This window comes from Ursus maritimus, unplaced genomic scaffold (assembly GCF_017311325.1).
Source record: "Ursus maritimus isolate PB19 unplaced genomic scaffold, ASM1731132v1 scaffold_7, whole genome shotgun sequence".
Taxonomy (NCBI): Eukaryota; Metazoa; Chordata; class Mammalia; order Carnivora; family Ursidae; genus Ursus; species Ursus maritimus.
Genome location: NW_024426885.1, coordinates 63,739,991 through 63,750,800, shown reverse-complemented (window position 1 = coordinate 63,750,800; position 10,810 = coordinate 63,739,991). Strand labels below are relative to the sequence as shown.

The 10,810-nt window shown below is 40.1% G+C and overlaps 1 pseudogene; it reads right to left on the bottom strand.

Annotated features, from left to right (window-relative positions):
• Window positions 1-786, bottom strand: LOC121101185 (annotated as a pseudogene).
• Window positions 787-10,810: the final 10,024 nt, after the last annotated feature.

Sequence of the window (10,810 nt, the reverse complement as noted above, 5' to 3'; positions counted from 1 at the left end):
CTAGGGATCCCCAGATTCTGGACGCACCGCCCCCCCACCCCCAGGCAGACTAGGACTGAAAAAAGTCCCACCCCGCCCCCCAGCCACGCCACCAGCCTCCAGGACTGCCCGGGAGGGGCCTCCTCCCCAGAGGCGAAAAAGGAACGTGGGTGGTTGTCCAGCAGCTTTCTCCCACACCCCTAGAGGAGCCTGACCCCCAGGGGAGGCCAGACTCGCGTGGCCCCGGGGGGACACCTCCCTCTCCCCCACCCCCCGGGGGCCAGCAGTTCTTGGCAGAGTGTATGCTTGCTGCGGGTTCCCGGGAGCCTCGGGGAGTTCGGGGGCTGCCTGGTCCAGCTGCAGCCTCTCCCGGAGGCGGGCGGAGGTCGGCGCCACGGCGCGTCCCCGGGGGTCACTCACGATGGTCACGCTGGCTTTGCGCAGGTCGCGGTTCTCCTCCTGCAGCGCCTTGCACTTGAGTTTGTAGGTCTCCAGCTCGATCTTCAGCACCTTGTTCTCCTGCTGCAGCGAGGCCAGGCGGTTGGTGAGCTCCTCCAGGCGGAACGGCGAGATGACATCTGCCCCGACTTCCCACCGCCGCCGCCTCCCCGCCGCTACCGCCACCGCCGCCGCCCGAGGTCGACGAGCAGGAGGACTGCAGCGGCCGAGCTGCTGCTGTTGCCCCCGCCCCGTCCGTGTCGCTCTCGCTGGCGCTGTCCGCCATGGCTGCAGCGGGCTGGGGAAAGGAGGAGGAGGAGCAGGGAGGCGGCGGTGGCGGCGAAGGCTGGACTGCGAATGAGTGGGCGCCGGGCGAGCACAGGGAGCGGCCCTGGCAGCAGGGCGCAGACTCGAGCGGCGAGAGAAAGAGAGAGCTTCCCGCTGCCAAGGACCTCCTCTAGAGAACAGAGACCCCGCCGGGCTCGGGCAGTACTGCACTGGGGCTCGCTCCAGCCGGGCCTGGCGCGCTCGCTTAGGCCGCCCTACAAAGCTGGCGGAAAGCTCCGGGACCCGCCCGCCGCCGCCGCCGCCGCCGCGGCCCGCCTCCCGGCCCGGCCCGCGGTCCACGGACGCGTGGGCCCGGCGGGTGCGGAAGGCCAGGCCAGCCTCCGCACCAGCTGCGCGCCGACCGCACGTGTTCCGAGGGAGGGCCTCCTGGCCCCCCGACCTAAGCCCCCCGCCGCCCAGCCTCTTCCGGGCTCGCACCGGCTCCGGGGAAAAGGAAACCCAGTGCCCTGCTAGCCTCGCAGGTGCTGGGGACACGTGGAAAGGTCACACCGGCTCCCGCATCCAGCCCTGGCCGAGCCGTGGCCCCATCTTCCGCGGGAGTGCGTGTGCTCCTGTCTCCCTCTGTTTCAAACATAGACGCAGCCCTTTCAGTTTTATCTTCTCGGTGAGCTTAACTGGGAAGCCTAGGATAGCGCTAAGAGAACAGAAAGTTCCCCCGCCAGGAGCCGAGTGGGGTGAAACAACAGCAGCCACAGGTTGACCTCCTTAAGAAATAACTTGGCGGAAGAGACACGCCGCCTTCTTTACTCCTCCTCCTAATAATCTCATAAACCGTACCGCGCTCCACTGTTTAAACAAGGTGCAACTTTTTTTGCTTTTTGCATCTTGAGAGCAGTGCCAGGACGTGTCACGCAATATGATTAAGACACTAACACTTATCTACTCCAAGACGAAAGAAAGAAACACTTTCTATGGATTAAAATCCATCTCTTTAAGTGCCAGTTCTCCAAACTGCAGACATAGCATTATGCTATACAAATAATGATGATTAAGTGGGAATACGGCATAACCATCACCCTTATTTACTATCACCTTGCCCACTCCTAGAAAACTTTAATAGGTTAAAAATAAAACATTAATTAGTCTAATGTGATCTAATTCAGAGTTCTAGTTTTGAAGTATAAGAAATTCGAAATCGAAACTTTTATTCCCCCCCTTCCCTCCCAAAGAAAGGCGTGCAGGAAATCCGCCCAGCAGGTGAGGTGATTCTAAACATCTTTAAACTGCTGACACAAAACAGCTTTCACTTATGTATAAAAATTGGAAAGTGAAACTGACCAGACTAGTTATTATCTGAGCTTAGTCAAAGAAAGAACAAACACTTGGAAACAAAATAGAAAAAAAAAAACAAAACAAAACGTGAAAATTTTCTGTAGCTTTGAACTTTTGGAAACGTTTATAATGTGTCACGAAGGATAAAGAGGTGGATTTAATGATTTTTATTCCCAGTCCTCTGTTATCTTTAAACCTAAATTTGATCTAATGATTAAACTGTCATTCAGTGGCTAATGGAAACTGGTACCTCGGAAAAAACTAAAATTCCAAGTGTTCCAAATGACATCATCTTCTACCAAGATGGCTGCTTCTAGCAGACAGCTGAGAAATGCCAACTGCAATTAACCCCCAAATTTCTCCAATTTTTAGTGCTAAAGGACTTCTGAACTTAGTCACTGTTGGTGTGGCAGGAAACAAACAAAAGAATTGGCTTTGCTCTTCAGAAACCTGCAGCCAATGTAAATTGTTAAAAGTGATCCAGTGTAATTTTCATTGAAACTTATTTCTCTCCCTGACTTTTCTGTTTGGGGATCTGGTACATGAGACAAGTAGCTCGTTAAAGTAGAAACGGCTTCTGGAAAACTCACTTGCTGGGTGAAATGGAAGAGTAAAGCTAGTAGGGAGCAGCACCACAGGGAGAAACTCAGATTTAACAGCATTCTTTCCGCTTTATTCAGCGCCGTGATAGAATCTTAGAGCCGGTCTGGCTTCCATACTTCACAAGTTTCTATTGTTCCCTATCCCATAGTATCTTAAAGCTTCCACTTTTAGAGCTTATTGCAACAGAAACATTCCTTCTAGGCAGAGCAAGGGGCAAGTTGGCTCTCTCTTAGCTTTATCACCAACTACCTCAGAAAGACTGACTTCTTCAAGTCAGCATGGGGGTGGGGTTTAAAGCGCCTGACTGTCTTAAAGGGCCCACGTTATAGGAAGCTTAAAAATGTATTGGTCTTGGATAGGATCTGGAGGAAAACTGCATTTTGACAGGGTGTCTGTAGGCAGTCATTGTGTTTAGAAGCCTTGGGGGAAAGCCATCTTCTAAAGCTTCCCTACTGATACAGATGGGAATAAACTGGGGAATATTTTTTTCACTGTGGTTTTTATTGTTATTGCAAAGCAGAAGCGTGTCTAATTTTCTACTTCTTGTAAAAGTGATTCCCCTTATAAACAGACCATTTATCACAACATCGCTACAGTAATAGCATTACAATGGAAACACTGGTTACAAAACCAATAATATCAGTATAAAACTCCTTCTCAGCTTTCTAGGGGAAATGAATCAGAAGAATAGGTGGCAGTGTGTGCTGCCTGGAGGAAGAAGAGACATGTTTAGATAATCACTTCGTGGGAGAAATAATGAAATTTACCTTTGCCCTAAATTCAAGCTGTAAAATATAACAACAAAGGAAAAGAATACCTTAAGTTTAATTACAAGGCACAATATCACAACCTTTCTATGTCTAATGCCCTTTGTGCAGCTGATTTACTCTATGGCCTTGAACCTTCCAATAGTAAAATTAAAATAATGCCAAATGCAATAATCCCATTTTTTTATTTTTTATGGCTATAAATAAATTGCTCTACATATCTAATGTCATACTAATGTCACATACTAGTGATTTCATTCAAATTCCGAATGGATTCTGTGGATGGTTGTAAGACCCATTGTCAGTTTTGAAAAGAATCAGAATGAGCCTATATGAGCTGGTTATCACAGAGTGCCAAAATTTGGAGAGAATCATAGAAGAATGGGCTACTATGGTGTTATCATTTTCTTGCAAAGTAGTTGATATTGAAATATATCTTGTTTACTGAAATATATCCACAGTCCCTACTATTACTTATCTTCAACCGCCCCATTTCTTCAGCATGTTTTTTTCAATATTTTACACTTACAGATGTCAAACTAGTCTTACATATCCAGCATCCCACCCTGGCAAAAGATCATGACTACAAGATTAATTACATATCTTATCACTATCCTCTTGTTTGTGTTGACTCATTATTGGTTCAAAGGAATCAAAACCATCTCTACAAATGGCAGACAAAAGAAGTATGTCATCAGCTAAAGTAAATTAGATGAGATTCAAGTAAGAATTTCAAAAATAAAAAACAAAAAATAAAACATATGACTTACATGTGTGGAGATTTGGCAACCTACACAACCTAAAATTTGTCTTGACACAGATCATACTGAATTACAGACCCAGAAATGCTTTTTTAAATGGTACTAAATACACAGCAGAACTTGAAAGAAAGTAAAGGGAAATGCCAGGCTCCAAAGCAAAGAAGAAAACTAGAAACAACCCAAATATTCACCTACAATATAAATCCTGTTATATTCATGTGATGGAATAATATACAGCAACATGAATGAGCAAACTACAGCTACATGAAGCAGCACGAGTGAACCTCGCACACGTATTAGTAAGCAAAGGAAGCCAGACACAAAAGAATATATACTGTGTGATTGCATTTATGTAAGGTTCAAAAATAGGCAAAATAAAATCTGAGGTTAGACATCAGAATAATGATGCTCTTTGGGAGGAGATAGTGTTTGGAAAGGGTACTAGAAGATTTCTAATAATGTTCTTTTTCTTTATCCGGGTATTTGTTACATAAGTATGTTCACTTGTGAAAAGATATTGAGCTATATATTTATGATCTATGTACTTCCCTATTTGTATCTTGCACTTCAACAAAATGCATAAATCAAAAAAGGGGTGGAGTAAGGCACTATAAACCACAGTAGTAACCTGGCAGCTGAAACCAGAGCAGCAGCATTGTGGGTTTTGTTAATCATGAGTTTAATGCCCATCAAGGACAGAGTTTGAGAACTGGGGGCCATATAAGGCAAGAAGATGTAACTAAGGAACCTATAAAATGCCAGACAGTCAAAAAGCTACACCACACTGAAAGTTTTCCACCTGCAAGCAGGAAGACCACAAGGAAACTCATTTGCCTTAAACTGGATTCAGAGTTAAAAAAAAAAAAAATCTCTTTGGAAAAGTTATCATCTATATCTAAGCCTCATGGAGTTAGGGATTTCACATATATACTTCATACTACCTACATGGTCCAAAAATCCACAACCTGACATAGTATCTTAAAAGTTGGGTTGGTTTGGGAACTTTTTGGGTGATGGAAATGTTCTATATTTTCACTGTGGTAGTGGTTACACAAATGTATACATTTACCAAATCTCATCAAACATACTTATAAAGGGTATTTGCACTCGATGTAAAATCTGACCAAGAAAATAAACTGACAAAAATATTTGGCATAAAGTATTTCTGGTGTACCTGACAGAAATAAGCAAAACTTTACTCTGGAAGCAGTCTTAAAATGAAAATGGGATTACAATTGGAAATTATAAAACACACAGAGAAATAATCCCTCTCAAATAAAAATTAACAAACAATAAGAACAAGAAGGATGGTATTCCTAGAATATCAGTTAAGACAGTGTTGGAGAGAGTTGGATTGAGTAAAATTAAGTATGTTTAAAATAAAAGCCATAAAAGAAGGAATAGAAAACATAAGATAGAAAAAACACAAACAGACTTGAAAACAGAACAATCCAAATTACAAAACAACCAAAGAAAATATTTGGAACTTAAAATATATAGTAGGCTAAAATCAATTAACCAAAGACCAGGAACACACCTGCAGCCAAAAAAGCTAGCCTTATCTAGCTTGCTGCAATAAAAGAGAATGTACACCACAGAAATTGTGGGAGGGGTTTAGCATAGGATTTATGCTTGAACCAGGTGATTCTAAGCTAGGTTTAAGAAGGCAAGGGTCAGTTCTGAATTAGATATTTTCAAAAAGTGGAGGAAATTTGGTGATTGAGTACCTTGGTAATTTTTATCTAAGAAGCAGGAGTATGAAAGCAGGGCTAGAGTTATCATTTGGAAAGAAGCAGTAGTCACTGATATACTCAAGAGTGGGATAAAAATTACTAATTAGTTATTTTTATTGCTGCAGAGTATCTTTCTTTCTGTCCTCATACAATACCAACATGGAAGGGCCTTATCTGATCATTGCTTTTATTCTACTAGTATTGTCTTCTTTCCATTAGGAACACCTGAATTGCCACCTGAGCAGTTTTTCACTTCGTTAAGTGAATAATTTTTAAAAACCTCAAGGAGTAAATTAATTAGCAGATTGGAAACAGCTGAATAGAGAATTAGCAAAGTAGAAGATAAATCCGAGGAAATCAGAATGCAGCACAGAGATATACAGATACAAGAGTGAGGATAGACGATCGAGGTCCAACATACATCTAATAGGCACTCAGAAATGAGAGAACAAAGTGGAAGAATGGAGGCAATATTTAAAGGGATAACGGCTAAGAACTTTCCATAATTAGTAGAAAAATATGAATGGTCATATTCAAGAGGTAAAATAAGAATGGAATAGGATAGCGGCACTGGGCTGGCTCAAACAATAGATTGTGTAACTCTTGATCTCAGGGTCATGAGTTCAAGCCCTACATTGATTGTGGAGCCTACATAAAAATAAAAAAAGAATGGAACAGGATAAATAAAAATAGAGCTATAGCAAGAGAAATTCAAACATATACTGGTAAAAACTCTGAAGAACAAGTGTGAAAAAACAATCCTATATAAACCAGAGAGAAAAGCAAAAACAGAAACTACCTCAAAGGACAATTATCTGCAATTAGAGTGTCAACAGATTTCTTAATAGCAACAATTGAAGCCAGGAGACAATACAATACTAACATCAAAGTGCTAAGAGAAAATGACTCTACTAGCAATCTATGCACAGCTATGATACTCTTTAAGAATAAGACTAAATTAAAGCCATTTTAAGACATAGTCTAGCTCAGAGAATTTCTAGATGTTCTGCTAGAAGCAGCAAGATACAAGAAAGAACCATGAGCAAAGAAACTTGGAAGGAAGTGTCTAAATTTAAACAAATACTGACTACTTAAGTATAAAAATTATAAAAGATAATGATGATGAATAATGGGAGTTTAAAAACCAACAAAAATAATAAATAATCTTTTAGGGAGAAGTAAAATACTGGAAAACAACAACAAATGGATAGAGAGGAATTAGAGTTAAGGCATTCTAAAGACTTTGTGATGTTCAAAAGGAGAGTAAAGATAACGATTCACTTATGTTTTTGTTGAGTAATGCATGTTAAGATTTTAAAGTAAACCACTAAAGGTATAGAAATGAAATTTTTAACTTTCAGATCAGTTAAGGGAATGAAAGAGAACATCAAACACTTGTTCAATCCACTAGGAAGTTTTAAAAAAATAAAAGAAGGAAAGAACCAGAGAAAATCAGAATAAACAGAAATCACACACATGCACAAAGATTGTAGAAATTTGTACGTATAGATCAGGAAGCATAAAACCTGTGACCGAACCCTACCTATAGAAGCACAGAGATAATCGGAATGAAAAAAAAAAAAAATCCAGCCATATTTCTTACAAACTTGTCAGACACTAAAAAATTCGAAAGTAAAAAAAATGAAAAAAGATATATTATACAAATACCTACCATAAGAAAACTGAAGAAGTCAGATTAAAATAAGCCCCTCAAAGAAATCAAAAGTGCTGTAGGATATAAAGAAAGTAAGCATCCAATGATTAAAGGAACAAATAACCACGAAAATAAAGCAATGTTTTTATGCACCCAGTAGTAATGTAGTCTCACATATGTGTATTAAAAATTAACAGAATCATGTGACTAAATTGACAAGTCCACAATCATCATAGGTGATCATAGCACAGCTCTCCATTGAAAGATTAAGCAAGTGAAAAATTTAAAAGAATGTGAAAGATTTGAACACACTTAACAAGCTTGATCAAGTGTGTATGTGTGTGTGTGTATCCCTCTACCCAACAATTATAAAGCAAGCAATCTATTCAGGCACACAATTTACCAAGAGTGGTAATGAACTGGGCCACAAAGCAGGTCTCATCACACAAAATCCCATATTTACTAGGCGCTTACCCTGTGCCAGGTGCTGGCTAAATGCTTTAGTGCTTCGCATGTATTCATTTGTTTAATCCTCAGAACAACCCGACTTGAGTAGGCTATTTTTATCCCTGTTTTTAAAATGAGGAAACTCAGGCTAAAAAAAAAAAAATTAAATTACTCCAGTTTATCAAGTGATAGATTGGAAGACTGGAGCTCAAACTAATGCAGTCTGTAGACAATGCACTTTTCTTCCTTTAGAGAGACAATTTTATAAGGTACACACAAGCACACATTCTCAACACCCCAAATTAGTATGTTTTGCCATTTGGTCATCTTTCTTTTATTATTTTCCTTTTTTCTAAAAGACACAGTGTACTTACACAGTTAGTCTCCTTTAACAACTCAATTTGGGACACCTGGGTAACTCAGTCAGCCAAGCACTGACTCCGGCCTTGATCTCAGAGTCTTGATCTCAGGGTCATGAGTTCAAGCCCTGCAACGGGCTCCATGCTGGGTGTGGCGCCTACTTAAAAAATAATAATAATAAAATAAATAAAATAACAACAACAACTCAGTTTGATTCCCTGCCTCTTTTCCACAACAGACAGCTTTCCTTTCAGTTTATATTCTACACATTCATAACGGCCAATACTTGTGACTATTAAAATGTTTTGTTTTGGTGAGGATGTGCATACAAATGTGCACATATACATGGGAATCGATTTTAACAGTTTTTGGGAGAAGGAAGGAAAGGGCATTTTGTTTTGTTTTGTTTAGACTTTATTTATTTGAGAGAGAGAGAGAGAGAGCACGAGTGGGAGGAGGGGCAGAGGGAGAGGGAGAAGCAGACACCCCACCCAGCAGGGAGCCCAACACGGGGCTCGATCCCAGAACCCTGGGATCATGACCTAAGCCGAAGGCAGACGCTTAACTGACTGAGCCACCCAGGTGCCCAGGAAAGGGCATTTTGATGAGGAAAAAATAGCTAATGGCATAAACCAAAAGCAGTGAAACATTTAGTGAGGCCAGAACATGAGCCATAAGAGAGCAAGTGACTAAAGATGTAAATTGTGACCAGATTTGAAGCACTTTTTTTATGCCGCAGGAATAAAAATTTGGATTTTATCCTGTAGGAAATAAATCAGAACAGTTGTCTTTTTCTTTCCAAGGAGGACAGTGGTATGTTTAGATATTTTATTTTATTTTTTATGTTTAGATATTTTAAAGTAAAATAGAGACATTACAATGTTTCCCTCCAAATAATTTACCTGCATGGCCACAATACAATTATTATTAATTAAATTAACAGTAATTCCCTTACTATCATACAGTACCCTATTTTTTGAGTAAGCTCTATGCCTAATGTGGGACTCAAACTCATGATCCCAGGATCAAAAGTCACATGCTCTACTGCCTGAGCCAGCCAGGCACCCCTAATACCCTACCAATATTGTAATTTTCCCGATTGTCACCGGCATGCCTTTTACAACTGGCTTATTCAAACCAGGATCTAATCAGAGATCACACATCTTTGCATTGCATTTTTTGGGTCTCTTCAGCCTCTTATTTAAATAAAGGCCCCTCCTTCATCACTTTTCTCATGCCATTAAAATGCTGACGACACTTGTACAATATCCCACTTCCAGATTTGCCCAATTATTCCTTTTGATATTGTTTTAACTTTTCCTTCCGCCCTTTGTGTTTCCTAAAAACCAGAATTTAGGTCTAAAACTTGTTTAGACTCAGGTTAAACATTCTTAGCAACAGTATTTCATGGTGATGCTGCGTGCTTCACATTGCAACACATAGAGAAAGCACATAACGTCTGGGCATTGACTAAAAATGGACACTGAGATTAATCCCTGAGTTAAAGTGATGACATCCAGTTTTCACTGTTGCAATGCTGTGGTTTACCTTTTCTCCCAACAAATGATGGACAGGGTGACAACTTAGCAATGGATACATTGTCATCTTGTCTCCTATCATTACTTAACCTAATGATTTCAACATCCATGGATGATCCTAGTTTCAATCAGTAACTGTCATTCAATCAGCTGTCATTCTTTTGTAAAGAAGAGACTTTTCTCAGCAGCTAGGATTATGTAGTTGCCCTGATATACAATTCCTACTGAAAATGGAAGATAAATGCTTCATTATAGGACATAGACTCTTAACGACCATGATTTCTTGCCTTGCCAAAGAATCAGTATCAAGCTTTCTGATCATAATACAATTAAATGATACATTTTAATAAGGTATAACTAAAATAATACATATTATGTATATTAAGGGATTTAAAATAGTTTTTAAATAAATTGTGGGTCAGAAGTGAATTAAATATGAAAATTAACATTTATAACAATGATCATTCAACATCTACTTATCAAACACGAGGGATGCGGCAAAAGTAACGAAATGCCAGATAAACAAATAGTAAGACACAGCAAGGAAAAAAAGATAAGGGGCAAACACCTATAAGCAATTTTAAGGCAAGAAATAAAAAATATAGTCAAAATATACAATTTTTGTAGAAAAAAAATTGCCAAGAACAAATAGAAAACCTGAATGTAACCGTTGACCAAATTGAAGCAGAGGTTTAAAACATTCCTCCAAAAAATAGTCTCCTCTGAGGTCTGAAAGATTTATAAGAGAGTGCTACCAAATCATCCGAGAACAAATAATCCCTGTCTTATACAAACTGTTCCAGGGACTAGAAAACAAGGAAATAACTCACAACTATTTTATGAGGATCATAAACCTGATCCTAAAACCAGAAAAGGGCAGTGTAAAAAGAGAAAAAAAAAAAGAAAGAAA